The 20,270-nt window shown below is 54.3% G+C and overlaps 1 long non-coding RNA gene across 16 annotated transcripts in view; it reads right to left on the bottom strand.

Moving 5' to 3' along the window:
- The window catches only part of LOC147341735 (uncharacterized), a 61,343-nt gene that overhangs the window by 34,614 nt on the left and 6,459 nt on the right, over positions 1-20,270 (bottom strand). For 10 of the 16 annotated variants that reach the window (XR_015157715.1, XR_015157717.1, XR_015157720.1 and 7 more), the window contains 2 exons: positions 11,327-11,395; positions 706-2,281 (listed from right to left, as the gene is read on the bottom strand). This is a non-coding gene — a long non-coding RNA (uncharacterized LOC147341735). Of the gene's footprint in view, positions 1-705; positions 2,282-11,326; positions 11,396-20,270 lie in introns of those variants that run through there. The other 6 variants (XR_015157728.1, XR_015157725.1, XR_015157722.1 and 3 more) reach the window with 1 other exon arrangement.

A 20,270-nucleotide genomic window follows, 5' to 3' on the forward strand; every position in this document is an offset into this window, starting at 1 on the left:
AACCCAGGGATTGAACTCACATTCTCTGTCCCCTACATCAGCAGTGGGGTTCTTTACCACTAGCTCCATCTGGGAAGCTAAACTTATTGTGATAATCATTTCAATATGTATGTAAGTTAAATCATTATGCTGAATACCTTAAACTTTCACAGTGCTGTATGTCAATTATATCTCAATAAAGTTAGAAGGAAAAAAAAAAAACAACAAAACCACATTATCAACATGTGAATCAAGAGGAAAATACAACCAAAATTGAGGAGAAAAATCTATCCACCCAACCGATCCAGAAATGACAATGATGATAGGATTAATAACAGATTAAAACAGATATTAAAACTATATTCCAGCACCATGGTAACGCCATGTAAGAAGATTGTGCTATGCTAAGTCACTTCAGTCGTGTCCGACTCTGCGACCCCATAGACGGCAGCCCACCAGGCTCCCCCATCCCTGGGATACTCCAGGCAAGAACACTGGAGTGGGTGAGAAGATTAGCAGGAATCAAACACTGGGCGAGAGGCGTACTTCTGTTTTGGGCTGCACGTGGTGGCCTGTGGAATCTTAGTTCCCTGACCAGGAATCCAGCACGCCCTCTCTTCACTGAAAGCGTGGAGTCTCACCCACTGGACGGATCACCAGGGAAATCCCAAGAGCTGAACCTTGGTGCCCCTGTAACACCTTTGCATGTATTCTGCAAATCTAAGATTATTCCCAAATTAAATGTTTATTTTCTTAAAAGCGAGAGGAAAGGTTGAACATGTTAAGTAGAAACATAAAAGATATAAAAAGATCCAATTTGAATTTCTGGTGAAAATGATAATGCATCCGGTCAAATACACAGTAAATGGGATCATAGCAGATTAAACATTATTGCAGAAGGGGGAGAAATAAACTTGAGCTCAGAAAAATAGAAATTATTCAAAATGAAACATGGAGCAAAAAAAGACTGGCAAATTCACTGGAATCCCTGGAAGAGGGAGGTGAGGCAGATAAAAGTATTTGAAGAAATAATGGATAAAAAGTTTCTAAATTTGAGGAAAACTATAAACCTACAGGTCCAAGAAGCTCAACCGGAGGAGCCTGGTGGGCCACAGTCCATGGGGTCACACAGAACTGGACATGAGTAAGGGACTAACACTCTGAGGGTCAGGAATCCGGGAAGGGCTTTGCTGGGCGGTGCTGGGTCAGGACATCTTCGAGGCTGCAGTCACGATGTTGACCAGCACTGCAGTGCGTGAGGCTGGAGTACCCAGGGCAGAGGAAACAACAATCGCGGTAGGGAGCTCGAGGCTCCAGTCTCTGCTTGGCCCTTAGGCACCGGGTGCCTTTTGTGAGGTCACTTCCCTCCTCTGTGCTCTTTCCTTTTCTGGGCAGGGTGGGGGTGGGAGAGGTGAGAACCGGCCAGCATCCAGCCTTAGTACTCTCACCGGGTCTGGACTAAAGCAAAGAACCTTCTGCATGGGACCAGGCACAGAGTCCCCCGGGTTCCTGGATTCAGAGGACCCAGGGTCGGTCTGTGCTGCCAGCCCCTGGTAGCCAGGGGCCAAGGCTGCCTGGACACTTGGCCTGGCAGCGTCTCAGCACTCACTTTTCCCAGAAGCCAGCATGCGAGGACCCGCAGGACCCGTTGTCCCAGAGACAGGCAACAGAGCGTCCCAGCGGAGACTCCGGGGCTCGGGAAGCAGGTCCCAGAAGCTGGGAGCAGGAGACCAACCGGCCTGGCCTGCTTGGGAAGGAGGGGGCTTCTAGGACTGGGGGCTTCCTGCGGTAAAGCCAACCGGGAAATTCACACTGAGCCAGCACACAGTGCCAGCTCCCCGGCCTCCTCCAGCCTCCTGCTCTTCCCCAAGAGCACAGAAGCCCATACTAAGCACAGAGGAAGCCACTGCTCTTAAAAGAGGGACCTTCTCACCAACTTTTCTCTCCTACCTCAAAAATAATTTTCTACTGATGCCGTTGTTCAGTCCCTAAGTCATGTCACATCTTTGCTATCCCATGGGCTGCAGCATGCCGGGCTCCTCTGTCCTCCACCATCTCCCGGAGTTTGCTCAAATTCATGTCCATTGAGACAGTGATGCTATCTAACCGTCTCATCCTCTGTGCCCCACTTCTCCTCCTGCCCTCAATCTTTCCCAGCATCAGGGTCTTTTCCAATGAGTCGGCTCTTCACATCAGGAGGCCAAAGGTTTGGAGCTTCAGCTTCAGCATCAGTCCTTCCCCAGCATTGTGAACGTGGAGCTCAGCGCCTTCCTCCACCGTGGACCCTTGACTCCTTGGGAACCTTTGGGCAGAACGCACCAAATGCCTTTCATTTATTCATATTCTTTGACTCAGCAACTCCCTTTCTAGGAAATCCCCCCGGTGAAATGCTTAAACATGTGAGAAATCTGAGCATCTACATAGGTTCAGTGCAGTGATAAAGCAGCAAAAACTGGCAATGACCCAAATATACATCCCCGGAGACTGAACAGCACATCTGTGCGATTCTGCTGAGCAGTTCAACTCTGACAGAGTCGGGAGCTGTGTTCAGTGTCCAGAAGTTGTCATGATGTGCTGGTACCTGGAGAAAGTTCCAGAACTTCAAGTATTTGACCCACCAGCAAGCAATGGAATGTTCATCCCTGGGGAGAGAGAGGTCTGCAGGCATCCCAGGGTTATCTCTGGAGGCAGAGGCGTCTATCAGGTGGTTCTTTTTGTTTTTTAACTTTTTCCACTTGTGCATTGCTGTATTATTTGAGTTGTTTAGGTGAAACATTTTGTTTATATAATCAGCAAAAGTGGTCATGGCATTTTACAGTTTATAACAGAGTTGCCCTACAAAGGTAGCCCCTGGGGTGAGGCAACAGGTCTCAACCTCTGTCCCCTGATATTTGGAAGCTGGGTCAGTTCCAATCTGTTCCCTGAAAAGAGGAAGAAAAGGAGCCAGACTTGGGTCTGGCAAGATGAGAGTCAAACTTGGAAGGCAGGCTGTCATAAATTTTGCTTTCTTGGGAAGGTTCTGGATTCTAGGAGTCTGAGGAGGTTAGAGTTATAGTGAAGGACACTTTGGTTTGCAAAGTCCAGGTGCCCAGCACAGACTCCTGGGGGTGGCTACATGATTCATATAACTTGGAATTTCAGGGCTGGATCGGGCTATCTTCAGGTGCAGCTGGATCCAGGTGCTTGAACAAAGCTCCTAAGGTTCTCTCCTCTTCCCGTTCTCCCTGTCTCCTACTTTCAGTTCTCCTCATCTCTGCTGCACTTAACAAGCCCCAGGAAGAACTCGATTTGCCCAGCCTGGGCCACAGGCCCACCCCTGCGACCAGGGGAAGTGGGGTACTGAAACTGCCCAGTCCTTCCAAGCCTCTCCAATGAGGGAGAGAAATTGTGCAAGATTCTCCAGAGGGAAAAGGGTGATGCTGCCCAAAGAAGGAGGGGAATCCGGCTCCACAGGGGGAAAAAAAATTGCACCGTAGCCACATTCGACAGATTCCAGTGCTTATCTACACAGCGGGCACACGCTCAGAGCTTTATGGCCATGTGTCGTCCAAGATTTCCACGTGACTGTGAGCCTTCAGAGGCCTTGGTCACTCTGATCTCCAAACAGTTCAGAAAGGCAGACAGACCATTCTCCCTTTACTGATGGGGAAACTGAGGTTCAAAGAGACCAGAGAAGCGGTCCAGCTCACTAGGTGGTAAGTACCAGGACTGGTACCAAGAGCTAGGTTCTCTGATGGCAGAGCTCCCTGTGTTTCTCTGTTCTCAGCCTCAGCCTGTGCTCCACCCACCACCACCATTACAAACGACCCACCACCACCAGGATCGCCACCCCTGCCATCAACAACACCGTCACCACAAGAAATGCAAACCTCCCAGACACCATCCACCAGGCAATGCCTCCCAGAGCCATAGTTCTCAGCTGTAGGCACAGCAAGGAGCTGTGAAGCCAAATTCAAAAGGATAAGTTGATTGACTCAGAGTTTCCTAGCGGGAGCTCCTTTCTTGGCAGCTAGGCCTGGGCCCAGCTCCTTCGTGGCCAGAACCCAGCTTTCCTCTCAGAGCCTTGGGATGCTTCTCCGGAGATGGCTGGGCTGATCCCAACCCCCTGGGAGCGTGTTTAGGAAGCAACACACGTGAGTCACTGGGGCTGACATTCTTTGGAATCTGACAAGGTTTCTACTTTGGGAACCTGCTTCGTTGACTCAGCAGCGGTTCACCAGCAAGCGGGCAGCGAAGCTGGGAGCACGCCCCTCTTCATAAGCCGTGCTGGGGCTGCTGGTGGCTGGGGTGGATCCTAGGGACTGTGCTTTCGGGCTCCAGATGACTCCTGTGTGGAATTTGGGATGGAACTGAGGTTCAGAGAGAAGAAGCAGTGCATCCTAAGCTTCCATGGTAACAGCAAGAGGCAGGAGTCAGCCCCCAATCTGTGGCCACAGAGCCCACAGACGTCAGTGCCCTACACTCTCACCAGGCTGGCCCTTTGGCTCTGCCACCTGCTCTGAGATGGGCTCTCAGTGGCTCTCGCCCGACTTCAGGGGGAGGATGGCTGGATGGGTGGTGCTGAGGGATGCTCCATATCCCCCTCACTGAGCAGCCCCTGGGCTGCCTGGGTTGGAGTGAGTATCAGTCCAGATCCTACCAGGAAAGAGATGACTCGAGCTGAGAATCCTGCAGGATGGAGGGGACCCACGCGAGGTCGGCGGTGTACCGCATCCCAGGCCGCAGTCACCCTTAGACTGAAGGGCTGCACGCTCAGTCATGTCCAACTCTTCTATGACCCCGTGGGCTGTAGCCCACCAGGCTCCTCTGTCCATGGAATTTTCCAGGCAAGAATAATGGGATGGGTTGCCACACCCTCCTCCAGGGGATCTTCTTGATCCAGGGATCGAACCTAGGTCTCCTGTGTCTGTCTCCTGCACTGGCAGGCGGATTCTTTACCACTGCACCCCCTGGGAAGCTTTAGGCTGAAGGAGTGAGGGGAAAGGACCATTGCCAGGGCCTGGAAAGAAACCCTGGAGAGAGATCTGAAGGGTGAGACAAGCCCTTCAAGGCAAGGACACAGCCTGCCCAAGGTGACCCCCCAGGGGAGATGCTGGATGTGGACATGCAGACTTCTCTCTCCTCCCCCTCTGACCTGCAACCAGAGCTTGCCCAGAGCCAAAGCCAGTAGGGAGCCAGAGGCTATGAGAGCCCAGGAAAGGGGTCCATTGGGCTGAGCCCCTGGGACAAAGTTAGCATATGAACCTGTGGACCCATGGTGTCTCCTAAAATCCAGAGAAAATGTCCTAGGTTTGGGGACTCTTGGGATGTGTCTGAGACCAGAGATTGCAATGTCACAGGAAATAGAGGTGTCTCTTGGAGTTTCCCTACCAAAAGTGGGGGAGCAGACTGGGAAAGGGAGATAGTTGGCCAAGGGGCGTGCCCCGTCTGTGAAGCAGGCAGGACATCCATTCAGCTCTGGGTCCTCCGGTGTGCCCGGGGGTCCTCTGGGGGTGGCAGGTAGCCCCGGAGGCCCCATCTGGAGCCAAGTGTACACACAGCCCTGTCCGCAATACCTTCTCATTCTGGTGCATCCACTGGTCCTGCAAGGAGCTCTCACTGTCTCTTTCCTTGTGAGACCATCAGGGACCAGAACCCCCAGAATCATCACCAGGGACGGTCAGCCTGTGCATATGTCCTTCCCTTCTCTGGGGTTTGCCTCCCTCTGGGGAAAACCCCAGGTTCCACCTCCAGCATCGCGACACACCAACACCTTCACCCACTGGTCCCTCTGCAGCCCCGGGCACTGATCCCTCATCACACGGTGACGGGGCATGTCCGGTAGCCAGGCTCTGGGGAGGCACTGTGGACCTGCCATTCCTCCGGCTCCTAAGGGTCTGAGAGCCTGCTATGATGGAGGAAACGCAGGCGTGGTGTTTATACGTAGAAAAAGCATCCAACTAAGGCTTGGAGAATGGCTACTACCCACCCCAGTATTCTTGCCTGGAAAATCCCATGAACAGAGGAGCCTGGCGGGCTCCAAGTAGTCCACGGGGTCGCAGAGAGTCAGATGCGACTGAGTGACTAACACTTTCATTTTTCTTTTTTTCAGGCTTGGAAGATTAGGGAAGGTCACCCTGAGGAGGTGATGAGATAAGATCAGAACAGTTTCCACACAAAATACCCAGAGCACGGCATCCCGCTCACCCACCGCATGAGGGCCCTCAGACAAGAGGTGACGGCACCTGGGAGCTGCAAATAGGCCCACTTGCAGGAATATGGGGAGCTGGCAATAAGAGGGGGCGTGGAGACGGACACAGAGAGATCTCGAGTTGTCCCCCGAGGCAGCAGCAGCAGGATTTTAATAAGGCAGTGTCGAGGCCCGATGATCAGGTTGAGAAGGGCCCCTCTGGCTGCCCAGTGGGGAGCAGATCAGAACAGAGCAAGACTGGAGGTCAGAAGGCTGATGAGGAGGCTCTCGGTGTGCTGCCGGAGAGGACAGACTGGGGCAGCGGGATCAGAGAAGGAAATTTCATCTGACCCAAGAGCTCCTGTGACTGCCAAAGAGGCCAATGTGGGTTGATGGGTCCCCAAAGAGCGTGATAAAGTGGGTAGCAGCCAAGATGACTCCCAGGATTCTGTTTTGGAGAAATGGGTGGGGTGTCCTCAGATGGACAACGTAAGGGAAGAAGGCTTGGGGTAAGATGGTGAGTTCCTTATTTCCGGTCACAGCACAGTTAACTGGAACTGGATCAGCCCCTCTGTTATAACCAACCATAAAACTACGCAGAATACACGAGGCCACCATCTTCAACACAGTATCAAAGGCAGGGCAAGACTGTGATCTCCAAGAGAAGAAAAAGCATGCGGTGAGCCCGCTAGCTCCTTGGATCTGCACCTGGGGTACTCCCTGGACCACTCCCTGGACCACAGTGCAGCCTGTGAGTGTCCACGCAGAACTCAGAGGGCCCACTGAACAGAGGGCGCAGAGATGGGGCTTCAGGGTCACTGAAGCAGCTAGGATCTTCAGGGCTGGAAGCTGCATGCGGGAAAGGGAGAAAGTCCATGTGAGGGTCCCTGGGTTCTGGCGAGACCACCTGAGGCTTAACAGGTGGTCTCAATCCCTAAAGTTTTGAAAGTGGAACAGAAATACTAGATGTCAAGCAATGCTAGGGAACTCTCGGATTTTTGCTCAAAAGTGGAACAACCTCACTAACACTAGGCCATCCAAACGTAACACAACAAAGGCTTCGTCTTAGTAATAAAGACCACACAGTGGAGTAAAGCCAATTGTAGACCTTCCATAACAAAGCTTAAAGCCAACTTCAGTAGAATTGGCAATTTGGAGTTTGATTCTCACCATGTTAGGGAAGTTTGGGAGATACCGTCCACTTTCATTGACCATAACAAATACTAAACCACGACCACACATACTCAAGTGATTAACTGGTAACTAACCTGACTGCTAGAACAAGAATCAACCCTTTTCAGAGGGAGATACTGGAACAGCATTTCTACAACACATCATTCACAATGTCCAGTATATAATCAACAATTACCAAATATGCAAAGAAGCAGAACTGTGTGACTCATAGCCAAGAACAGAAAACAAGGATCAATAGAAATCAATCCCTATTGATTGATAGCCTATCCCTTCTCCAGAGAATCTTCCCAACCCAGGAATTGAACCAGGGTTTCCTGCACTGCAGGTGGATTCTTTATCAGCTGAGCTACCAGGGAAGCCCCCTAGAGAGCTTAAGTAACTGCAGATAACACCCATCCTTTCAACCCTACAACTCAGAGGACCCTGCGCCCCTCAAGCAGAGCCTCAGCCAGCCTTGCACCTTTCGAAGCCCAACCACTAACTGCAAGATCCTTGTGAAGCAGAGAGAGGCCTTGGGGATCCTATTCTGCCAACAAGCGTTGCTTTGGGAAAACTGCTCTGAGTGGGGCTCCTCGCTGGGTACCAAGCAGACCAGTTCTCCTGCTTCCTCCCACTCTTGCTCAAAGCGCTCTGTGATCTTGCTTGATCTTGGGAGCCAGCAGTCTCCCCAGAGACACCCCATCCCCATAGGCTCCAGAACATGAGGGGTGGGGGACAGTTGTCAGGACCTGCTCTTTTGTTGAAACAAACGAAAAAAATAGGAACAGGGCTGCTGAGACGGGGGTAAAGAACTACCCCCCAGCCCAGTAATGATTCAAAGTAGTCTTTACCTGAACGCTCACCGTGGACCAGCACTGAGCTAAGAACCTTGCATTAACTGTCATAGCATCCCTCTTCTCCAGGTGAGGACACAGAGGCCTAAAGGACTTTAGTGACTAGCACATGGACAGTAGTAGGGCCGGGTCATGAACCCCGGGTGCTCTGACTCCAGAGCCTGCGTGTTTAAAGTGAGGTGTCTGCCTGCCTGTTCTTCAACCCTGTTTCTTAGAGTCATCCTGGTCTCTGAAAAGGATTCGTCATCCTCCCAGGTCCTCAGGCCAAACACCTGGGAACCACCCCACTTGCCTTCTCCCTCCTGACAATCCACAAACCACGTCTGTTGTCTGTACCTACAAAGTACATCCTGAACCTGCCCCGCCTTCCCAGCTCTGTCTCCACGGCCCTCATCGGTCTGTCTCCAGAGTAGCCTCATCCATGGTGATCTGCTCACCCCTGTCCTTGTTTCTCCTCCCGTGTCACTCTGTATACCCCACCTGGGAGCCAAAGACATCCTTTGAAAGATTCACTCAGACCAGTCCTCCTCCTCCTAACGCTCTCCCTTGGTTTTACATACTGCTCAGAACAAAATCCACAGTTCTCACCTACAAGACTCTGCACGACTGGACCCTCCTAGCTTCACACCCTCCTTTCAGGTCATAAGCCTCATTATTCTTAGTCTGCTCCAATCATACCGGCTTTTAAAACATTCTTGACAGACCTAACTTTGCTTCTGTTTCAGGACCTTGGCAGGTCTGTGCCTATGTCTTCTTCAGATCTTCCTTCTTCAGATCTTCCTCAAATATTGAACGTTTTCCTGACAGCTAAAGTATACCTTCTCAGCTACAGAACTTCCATGAGGCAACACGGGCATTTATTTGTCTTCTGTCTGTTTCCCTTGACCTCACCACCATTCCCCTCACACACACTGGGAATGCTATCAGGAGAGGAACAATCTGATCATTTTCTAGGTCCCTGGAAGCTAACAGAGGAGGTAGCTGGGTATCAATTTTTATGGATGTTGACTGGCTGGCTGGATGGGTGGGTGGATGGATGAGAGATGGGTAAGTGGGTGAAAAGATGGGTGGATGGATGGATGGGTGTGTGGATGAGTGGGTAGATGGGTGGATGGATGGATAGATAGGTGGATGGATGGATAGAGAGATGGGTGGATTGATGGATAGGTGGGTAGATGGATGGATGGATGGGTAGATGGATGGATGAATGTGTGGATGGGTGGATGGATGGATGGATGGATAGGTGGATGGATGGATAGAGATGGGTGGATTGATGGATGGGTGGGTAAATAAATGGATGGATGGGTGGATGGGTGGATGGATGGCTGTGTATAGAGAGTCCCCACACCCTTCTTTTCCTCCACAGTGGTTAGTTTTGTGGCTGTCTCGGTGTTGTCCATTGAAGGATGGCTCTTTAGAGGGCAAGGGCAGGCCTGGGAGGTCTGGATGGGAGGCCCAGGCCCCCACTCCCTTCCCCACACACGTTCCCCTTCTCCTCACAGTCCCTCCTCAACGAGACCTCACATATGACACCTCTTTGAGGGGTCAGCTTTCCAGGAAGCTCCACCAGAATCAAATCACCGTGATCCCTTCCATGAACCACCCACTGCAGATGCTGCTGGCTTTGGCCTCCCTCTTCTCAGCGTCCCAAATCCAGCCCCTCCGCTGGCCCCCACCCCCAGCCCAGAGCTGTCCCCCTCACCGCAGCTGTCCACACTTACAAAGCCTGACTGTTCGATAAGGCTGTGCCAGCTGGAACGAGACACTTCCCGTCCAACGGGAGGTTCTGCACAGAGCCTGGGGGCAGCTGTCAGCTTGCGGGGCACAGGACCGGATCTGGGGCCTCCTGGGGGCCGGCACCCTCCTGGGCCTCAGCAGAGACTCCTCCGGGCCTGGTTTCAGGTCCCCAAATTGGCTCCACAGAGTGGAGGGCTGGAGTGGGAGTCAGGGGAGCTGGGGGAAGAGGCTGCAGTTGCTAGAACCTTCAGAGACCTCACGTCCAGGGCCTTAGGAAACCTTCCCCTTTCGGAGACACAGGGGTCAGGAGCTGCTCTGGAGTCTGGGGGCTGGCAGGATCTGCTGGCCCCCTCCCCGAGGTGACACTGTCCTCCTTGGTCATTAGCCACTGGTGACTGTGGCAGAGGCTACAGGAAGAGGTGAAGGTCAGTATAAGCACCAGGCATGGCCCTCGGCTTGGCCCCCACGGCCGGGATGGACACTGCTCTTGACCAGCATGTGGGCCAGGGTACTGAGTTCTGGCTGAGTCTAGCCCAAGCAAGGAGCTGGGGAATCTCTTCTGGACAAACCATCAGCAAAGGGTCTTTGGGGCAGCTGAAATGGTCACTCTCCAGCCCTTCAACCTGACTCCTATTGGTTGGGCACCTACTGTGTGCCGGGCGTGGGTACACCACAGGCCGGAAATCCCTGCCTTCATGGAGCCCATGTTCCCTGGTATGCCCCCCCAACCGGGGGCCGCCCTGCCGGGACCCCAGGCCCAGACCCCGGGCCTAGACCCCAGGCCCGTCAGAGCCTGCGCCTTTTCTGGCTCTGATTCCTCCTCAAAGTCTCTAATTATATCCTGGGAGAAACAATTAGAACGAAACTAAGGGGTTTTTTTTTGTCTCTCCTCCAGGCCGGACCTGTTTAATAACTTAATTAAATAAACAGAATTATAATTATAATGTTAATATTTCCTTTCTGTAATGTCGACACCTTCTGCTGGAAAAAGCCTCTCTTGGGAATGGGGGCTCCGTGCGCTCCCCAGCACCTCCCCGGTTCGAGGCTGGCCGCCCACCGGCCCCCATCTGGGCCCACCCGGTTCTGGGGCCCCGCAGAGCCGGCAGGAGCCCCAGCCAGGGGGAAAGCGGCGTCCTCTTCATCGTGAGTGTTTACAGTCGAGCTCAAACCACACGATGGAAATTCCTCTGAAGCTCCTAATTGCACATTTCCTTCCTCCAACCATTTTCTTTTGACAGTCGACTTTGAAAACATTCAGCACTTAATTCTCCCCAGGCGGGAAGGGGGAGAAGGACTGAGCCTGCTGCAGTGGGGCTCCCGCCCCCACCCCACTAAGGGGCCGGCCTCGGGGACCAGGATGCTCAGGCATCTTTGGTGGGGACCCCGGGGGTCCCGGGCAGTGAATCTTGCTTACCTGCCTCTGTGCCACGAACCATCTCCAGCTGACCCAGGGGGACAAGTAAGCTCAGTGTCATTTCCTTGTCTGTAAGACACGATTAAGAATATTCGTTTGCCAGGTGATGGTAGGAAATCGTCGGGCACATAATAGGTACTGATAAGGGTGAGACTCCTGCAGCTTCTTGGAGGAAACGCAGCGTGTCAAGATGGGATTCTTCCAGCCATTCTCTCTACGTGCGTAGTGTGTGTGTGTGTGCTAAGCAGCTTCAGTCATGTCCGACTCTTTGTGACGCCATGGACCATAGCCCACCAGGCTCCTCTGTCTCTGGGATTCTCCAGGCAAGAATCCTGGAGTGGGTTGTCATGCCCTGCTCCACACATGTAGTGTAGACAGAGGTTAAGAGCAGGCTACCTGGGGTCACACTTCAGCCTGGCCTTTTAATGGCAGAGCAGTGAGGCCCGGGGAAGCCTCTTGTTTCCTTTGTGACTTGGTTTCCAGGTCCGTAAGAGGGGACCTGGCTGTGTCGACATTACTAGTCATCTTGAGGATTGTGCGACTTGACCATCATGAAAGGCCTGACACAGGGTGGGTGCAGAAAGCTGACATGGACAACGACCCCCAGGGGTCAGTCTGGGGATGGCCGGTGGGCTTTGGCATCAGACCGACTTGGCTTCCAGTCCCCGCTGTTCAGGGACCTGATTTCCCAGATAATGCACATCCCTGCTGTGAAACGGATGTGATAACACACGGGGCTGTTTGCAAGGTTTGAGGCAGACAATAGGCATAAAGACCTGGGCAGAGAGAGACAGGACTCCTGTCCCTAGACTGGGGGTCCCAGGGGACCTCAGTCTCAGGGGTGATGGGTCGCGGGGAGAGGCCGCACGGTCAGAAGAGACCTTCTGTTGGGGCTGAGCCTCCCCGTCTCACCGTGCCCAAGACCCAGCCTCTCTCCATCCACAGCCAGGCCCCGGAGCCGAGTGGCTTCAGCCCTGGCTCACTGGGTGAACTTGAGCAAGTTATGGAACCTCTCTGAGCCTCCATCTCTACATCTGCAAACTAGGAGCAATAGCTGGGCCGCTGGGACAATTGGTGAGTGAAAGCTGTCAAGTGTTTTCTAGTGCCTGGCACACGGTAGGTGCCTGATGTATGTTAGCATAACATCCATGTGTTAAAAGTCACTCAGTCGTGTCCGACTCTTTGCGACCCCACAGACTGTAGCCCACCAGGCTCCTCTGTCCAAGGAATTCCCCAGGCAAGAGGGAATGGGTTGCCATTCCCTCTTCCAGGGGATCTTCTCGACCCAGGGATTGAACCCGGTCTCCCACATTGCAGGCAGATTCGTTACCATCTGAGCCACCAGGGAAGTCCCAAAGATTGATGTGTGTGTCACTTAGTCGTGTCCAATTATTTGTGACCCCATGGACTGCAGCCCACCAGCCTCCTTTGTCTGTGGAATTCTCCAGGCAAGAATTCTGGAGTGGGTGGCCATTCCCTTCTCCAAGGGGTCTTCCAAGACTGCTATTTATTCTCCTTAAGCAAAGTGCCGGGCCTGGGTGGTCCCGGAGCTGATGGAGACCTAGCCGTCTCCCTGAGCGTCATCCTGGGCAGAGGTCAGGATACATTTTCTCTGCCTGGAGCTCCTCTCCCGCCCCCACAGCTGGATGGGAGGCCCATGTCCCCACAGCCCCACGTCCGGAGGCCCTGCTCATCATCTGTCTCCTCTCGCAGGCTTTCCGCAGGCTCAGGCTCCAGGGCTGGACTCTATTCTCCCCAGACCCTCCTCTCGGCACGTCTTCACTCCCGGTGCGTTAAACAAATACTAAGGTTCTGTTGGACTTGATTCCTTAGGACAGGGGCCGCTGGCTTATCTCCACCTGTCTCTCTGCTGCTCTTCCCCCCTAGGTGCCGTGGGAAACCCCAGGAGGCTGGGGTAGGACCTGGACCAAGATGCTTTCACTTGTGTGGGCGGGGCGTCAGAGGTCACCATGGAGATGGAGAGAGGGACCTATTGTGAGGCAGGATGGCTGAGGGGGATACAGTGGGTACAGTGAATATGCAGAGAATGAGATGGATTGAGATTCATGAAAGAAGCTGGAACACTGAAATGAAGTGGAGAATCTGAGAGCTGCGTCCGAGAGATGATGGACTGGATGGGCTTTGAAAAGACATGTCAGGAGTGACGGCTGTGTGTGAGGCTTGGCACCATTCCCTGAGATGGGGAGAACCGTGGAGATCCAGATTGGGGCTGGTGGGGTGGTCACCAGTTTGGTCTGGGGTGTGTTGAGTTGAGGGAGCCTTTGAACAACCTAACTGGTGGTTGGGAGATAGATCTGGGGGTGCCTTTGCACACTTGATGATGACAATGAGTAGGTGGTTGAAGACAGGTCTGGGGTGCCCTTGAGCACCCACGGGTGACACTCTGATGGGTGGAAGAGGGGACCTGGGGCTTGGAGGAGAGGTTGCAGCTGTGAGATGCCCAGCCACTACTGTTCATGCTTTTGCCCCAGGATCACACAGAGCTATGAGCAGAGCTGGGCCCAGGACCTGGGTCTCCACTACCCCCCAGGTCCAGTCTGGAGACTGTCCATCCCTCCTTGTGGCTTTTCCAAGAGGATGCAGGGTGGACAAAGCCCAAAGAGGAATGTTCCCTTGAAAACACAGATCCTTTCAGCTGTTTTCCTCTTGAATCATTGGCGAGGACCCAAAATCTATACATTTTTTCCTGGTGAAAAAGAATGGCAAGCCTGCCCTGGTCACTCACGCCGTGAAATCAGAGGCAGCAGACAGGGGGCCCTCAGAGCGTTCCCAGCCCCGGTGGCCTCCTGCTTCAGAGAGAGCCAGGCGCCAGCAGCTCTGTGCCCGCGAGGAACAGGTGCTGTGGGCAGGAGGGCCTGACACAGCTCGTGGGCCTGGAGTGGATGCAAATAAACGCCCTGTCTCCTCCATGCACCCCCTCCTGGAGGAACCTCATCATCATCTGAAGTCTCCAGGGGTCCCCCGGACCCTCAGATCGTTTTCTCTGGCCAAGACTTCTCCCTGGGTCTAGAACTGCTAATCCAGCTACTCAGGGCTCCCCTTTGCCCTTGAGAGATCTGTGAGCTGCGAAACCTCAGCATGCCCCCACACGAAACCTACCCCTTCACGTCCTGTCCCCTGGGGTGCTCCTCCTGTAGGCATCCAGTCACCCAGCCACCAACCTGGGGACATGTCCACAGAGCCCCGCTGAGCCACTCTTCTAGGCATTCAGGCTTCTGTGAGGCATCTCCCCCAGCTTGCTGCCTTGCCCGGCTCCCCTCCTGATGCGCCCTGCACCTGTCTCAGGAGTCCTTCGAGCAGGACCCTGCTATTGTTGCCTCCTTCTCCCATGGGGCTCCAGGTGGGCTTCTGAGGCCCTCCGGCGCCTTGCCACCCCTCAGCCCTCCTCCAGGTCCCGTCCTGAGGTCCACACCACTGCCTCCTCTGTAAGACCCAGCGGGGCAACCACCAACCTGCCCAATCTTCTGGTTCATTGCCTTCACACATGCTGTTCCCTCTCCCAGCATGCCCTTCCCGCATCTGCGGCTGAGCCGGATCCCTCCTCCCCATCACCTTCTCTAGCTCAGCCTAGGGGCTTCTACTCTGGGGGTGCACCCCCAGGAGTAGCTTCCATCCTGGGGGCTGCCTAGTGGCCTCCTCCCTTGCCAGGAGGGGCTCTCTGTGTGATCTTGGTGAAAACCCGGGTCTTGCAGTCAGACAGAGCCAGGTTCAGATTCACACAAGAACAGGAACGTGGCCGGCAGGCCGTCCGTTTCCAAGACAGGCAGCATCTCCACGCACTAAGTGCAGGCAACAGCGTGACCTGCCCCACAGGGGCCTTCCCTCACTAGTTCAGAGACTCCTTATGGAGCATCTCGAACGTGCCAAGCCTGGCTGTAGGTGAAGGGGACAGAGCAGTGGACAAAACACCAGAGTCTCTGCTGCCAGGCTGCAGGCAGACAGAGGCAGCAGCCACACGGCCAACACGGAAGCCACCTGGCATGTTCGGGGGCAGGGGGGGGCAGTGGTGTAAATAGAGACCCCAGAGAGGCGAACCCAGCAGGCCTTCATGTGCACAGACACTGCCATGTCAGAAAATGTCACAGCAAGTGCAGTCCCTGGGGTAGGAAGCCGACCGCCAGGTCAGAGGAGTGTCAGGGTAGCCACTGTGGCTGGAGACAAGGAAGGAACAAGGAGGAGACCAGAGAAGGGACCAGAAGGGGCGGGCAGGGATGTGCAGCTGCAGGTCTGGAAGACTCTGCCGTTCCCTCTGAAATGGAGCAGTGGGAGGTGAGCGCAGGACAGGCGTGACAAGACTCAGATTCTAACAAGATCACTGCCTGGGGGGTCAGGGAAGAGCTCCGAGGAGGCCAGGGAGGCTGGAGACACAAGAAGGGGGTGGTGGTGGGACCCACTGGGGTCCATGCCATGCGGACGGAAGGGGAGAACCAGGCATGGAAGGCACTTCAGAGTGCATCTGGCATGAGGTGCATGTTCAGGGGCCGAGAGGAGTTTGTTTTGGCCTGTTGTTGTTTTGTCAGTTAATCATGTCCAACTCTTTGCGACCCCGTGGACTGCAGCAGGCCAGGCTTCCCTGTCCTTCACTATCTCCTGGAGTTTGCTCAAACTCATGTCCATTAAGTCGGTGATGCCATCCGACCATCTAATCCTTTGCCACCCCCTTCTCCTCCTGCCCTCAATCTTTCCTAGCATCAGAGTCAGCTCTTTGCATCAGGTGGCCAAAGGATTGGAGCTTTGGCTTCAGCATCAGCCCTTCCAGTGAATATTCAGGGTTGATTTCCTTCAGGATTGACTGGTTGGATCTCCTTGCTGTCCAAGGGACTCTCAGAGTCTTCTCCAGCACCACAGTTTGAAAGCATCTATTCTTTGGCCAGTAAATAACACAAACATGCAGGGGACGATCCCCATGACTAAGGCCAGGGCGCAGGAATCCGATGGAGGGAGAGGCTGCTTTTCTGACCTGGGAAGGTGGGGTTAGGGGTCACATGGTCCTGATGGGAGAAACTGGAGGAAGCTACCTACTCCTGCTTCCCCCTGTCCAGTCCCAACCCTAACCCTTTGGGTCTGCTGGGCAGGAATTGGCTCCACCAGGGTTTTGGAGTGAGGGGAATCACCAGGACCCTAGGCTGTCTGGGAGACACAGACGGTGCCCAGGGGTCTGGCTGCAGGGGCGCCGGGTGTCCCCGGGTTCCCGAGCCAGCACCTTCTAACTCAGCTAGCTGTTCATGTGACCTCTGGCCCCGCGGCTAACTTCCTGGTGGCAAAAGGAAGCGGCAATAATGCAACTGCTCCTTGGACGGGAAGGAAGAACATTCTGGAGTTGAGCACACAGGGGGTGGGTGGAGAGCAGTTCTGCTGGTCAGCTATTTCATTCTGGCATGTTCCTCTGTCCCAGAGGTCGCAGGGTGACCCTAGTCCTGAGTTCACCAGGTGTCAACAGTGGAGGAGACCAGGGCTCCTGGGGACCACCCAGTAACCGGGTCCCTGTCTGGGCCTCCGGGTCCCCTGCTCGTGTTGTTGGGTGCACTCCTGAAAGGAGACAGTCCACGGACTAACATCTGTGAGATGTAATGGCCTCCACTGACTGAAAGAACTCCAGTCCTAGGTCGCCTGGCCTCAAGCCCCCTCTCTCCACCTCTGTCTATACCGCCAGCGCCAGCTCACCATACGTATATGTCAGTGTCCTTCCTGACCGTGCACCTTCCCAGCTCAGTAAGTGTGTTCCGTAACTGGCCAGTGCCCCTGGAGGCCCTTCCTACCTCTCATCAGCTTCCCCAGAAATGGTTCTCCCACTGGCTGGGGTCTTTTTTGGCCTAAGCCCCACCCTCCATCCCCAGCTGCCCTCAAGAAGATGCCCATCAGGGCCCTGTTCCTTAACCACATGGGCAGCAAGAAGGCCTTGGTGAATGCTGCCGCCATGTGCCCAGCGTTCTGCCAGGCCAACCCCATTTCAAAGATCCTCCTGGAGCAGCTCCTTGTCCAGAGGCCTCCAGGCATACCACTGGGAATGGGGATGTCCAGGACCTCTGGCAGCGGGCCTTCTGCTTCCCGTACGACTGTGAACTCATCCCTGAGTTTCTCTGCCTCAGTCTTCCCATCTGTGAGATGGGACCCCACCTCCCTCACAGCTCTGACCATGCAGATCTCTGCTCAGGATGGAGCAATGAAGGTCATCTGCAACGTCGGCCCTTGACTCCAGCTCCGCCCCCTACAAGGGGTCACTTCAATAGGAAAGCACCTCCTATCTTTGGAGCTCTCATCTGAGGCCAGCCACTTTACAAATAATACATCTTGACATCAGCCTACATAGATTAACCCATTTTATTCTTTATTACTCCAGTCTTCTTGCCTGGGAAATCCCACGGATAGAGGAGGCTGTCTGGCTACAGTACATGGGGTCCCAAAGAGTCGGACACGACTTAGCCACTAAACAACAACAATCGTGTATGTATGTCAATCCCAGTCTCCCAGCCCTTTTAATTCTTAAAGCAACACTGCAAGGAAATTATCACCATCACCCCCATTTTACAGATAAACAGAGGCTCCAAGAGGTTGCCCAAAAATACACGGTGGAAGAGGCCAGCCCGAGCTCAGAGGCCCTGTTCTTAACCACTGCACCACTAGGCCTCCGTTCCGATGAAGCAGAGACTGTCCAGAGAGGGAGGAGGCCTGAAGAAGCTTACCCAGCGGCCGCTGGCGCACCAACCCAGGAGTCCTGGACCAGGAATTCCAGGCCTCGGTTCCTGCTCCTACACCCCTAATTCATATCTTCCGGGGGCAATCTGGGCAGGTTTTTTTGCAGGAGAGAAACACAAAAGAAACGTCTCCTTGAAGGAGGTGCCTCCTGAGATTCCTGAGAAAGATTAATAAAATCTTATCCAAGAACACAATGATTCACGCCAACCCACCGAGTCAATCAGGAATCGGCAGGACTGTAATTTCTATCAAACTATAATTAGCTGAATTTCCTTTTGTAATCTTGGGAATCTGAACAGCGTGCAGCCTATCATTGGAGCCGTGGATAATGACCAGCCACCTCGCGTACAAAACGGTTCGGAGTAAAAATGTCCTCCAGGTCCCTTTGATGTGTAAAGAGGAATCATGAGTGCAAAGACATGAAAAAATTAGTGGAATTTCAAATACAAAACAATTGTAGCCTTGTTGGGATACAGAGTTTAGCAGGGGGAGGGCTGCTGGCAAGGTCGTTAAAACCAGGATGCTGTTCTGGCTGCCTTGCCCCTCCCTGGGCTAGATGGCGTTTCTCCAGGGTTGGTACAACGCTGGGGAGACTGAATGCAGGCGAGAAACGTGTAGAGGATGAATGAACAAGTGAGTGGAGAGCAAGAGACAGGTGAGGCGAGACAGCAGCTGGGCCATTTCTCTCTCCTTGGTCCACTGAAACTCAATGAGCTGGCGAGGCCACGCGTCCCCAGGCCCCCAGATCTCAGGACCTCATGGAAGCAGGAACCTGGCCCGCCCATTGGCAGGCTCCTGGCCAGTGAGGCTCAGAGCGTTCCTGGGCCAGAGTGGGGCTCAGGAAGTGCCCACCCCCTCCCTGAGAAGTTGCACTATCTGGTCCTCTCTCCCTGCCAGGGTTAAGGGGCCAAGCCCTTGGTCCATCCAGTCAGGGCAGGCTGAGCGCCCCCCACACCCTTGGCAACTTCCCCAGGGAGGAGTCCAGGGAGGTGCTCTTTGGGATGAAACCGAATGAATGAGAGAATGTGCGGTAGGAAGTGACTGGTGACTCAGGGTTACTCAGCCTGGAGCCTGCCAGGGGCCTGCTGCACCACTGTCTGTGATCACAGCAGCTCCTCGCCCTCCCCACTCAGGGTAGGGGCCAGGTCTCCTTTCCCCGGGGCCCGGCTCTCCACCAGCTTTGTGCCCAGATGCCTGGAGGGCACTGGGGGAGAGGGAGCATGGCAGGTGCCTGGAGCCGAGTCTGGGAAAGACGCGAGGGAAAGCCCGTGAGCGGGAGGGGAGGGCTGATCTGTGGCCCCTCCCCCGGGGGCCCGACCGCCACCCCCACCTTCCTCAGAAGCCCATCCCGTCCAGCATCCTCACATTACAGACAGACAGGGAAACCAAGGCCTGGAGAGGGGGCCACCAGCCAAAGTCAAGGAGCCAAGAAAGCTGGGGCACCAAGAGGATGCAGGCCCAGGTTCACTGGATCACTGATCCCCAAGCTGGTGCCCAGCTGGTGGAGGACATGGTCCTGGGGCTAGGCATGCGGAAACCCTCTCCAGGAGGTCCTGCCGGCCCCACCAAGGTCTCTGCTAGCATCATCTCTCATGGCCCGTGTTCCCTCTTTGAGATGGACCGATACACTTGCTCCACTGTCTTCCAACCCACCAATCCATCCATCCATCCATCCATCCATCCATCTATCCGTGCATCCATCCATCCATCCATCTATCCGTGCATCCATCGTCCATCCAGTGTGACCCCTTGTAGCCTGGCCTTACCCTCAGCATCCCTTTGGAACACACACACACGTTTATCCTGTATTCTTCATGCCCCATTCTCTGTCCATCCCTCCATCACCTATCCACCAGCCATCCATCCATCCTTCTGTGCTCTCACACATTCACCCATCACCTGTCAGTCCACCCGTCCACCCCTCTATCTACCCACATTGTCATCCACCTATCCATTCACACACCCGCTCACCAACCCTCCCTCAGACTATCCAGGTGTTGGTCAGTCCGCTTATCCTTCCACATATCCATCTGGCCATCCATCTATCCATCAGTTATTTAGTCATCGAACCAAGCTTAGTAAGCCGTGACCAGACAGCGGGCTCTGTGGCTTTCCTCTACCCCCACTCTTCCACGGCCCACTTCCTCCTCTCCAGACATCAAACTGTGTCCATCCCAGTAGCCTCTGTGACTTAGGCCACGGCCCATGCCCTTCAGGAGCTTTCGGT

This window comes from Bos grunniens, chromosome 29 (genome assembly GCF_055505025.1).
Source record: "Bos grunniens cultivar Pamir isolate PY7600 chromosome 29, Bosgru_T2T1.0, whole genome shotgun sequence".
Taxonomy (NCBI): Eukaryota; Metazoa; Chordata; class Mammalia; order Artiodactyla; family Bovidae; genus Bos; species Bos grunniens.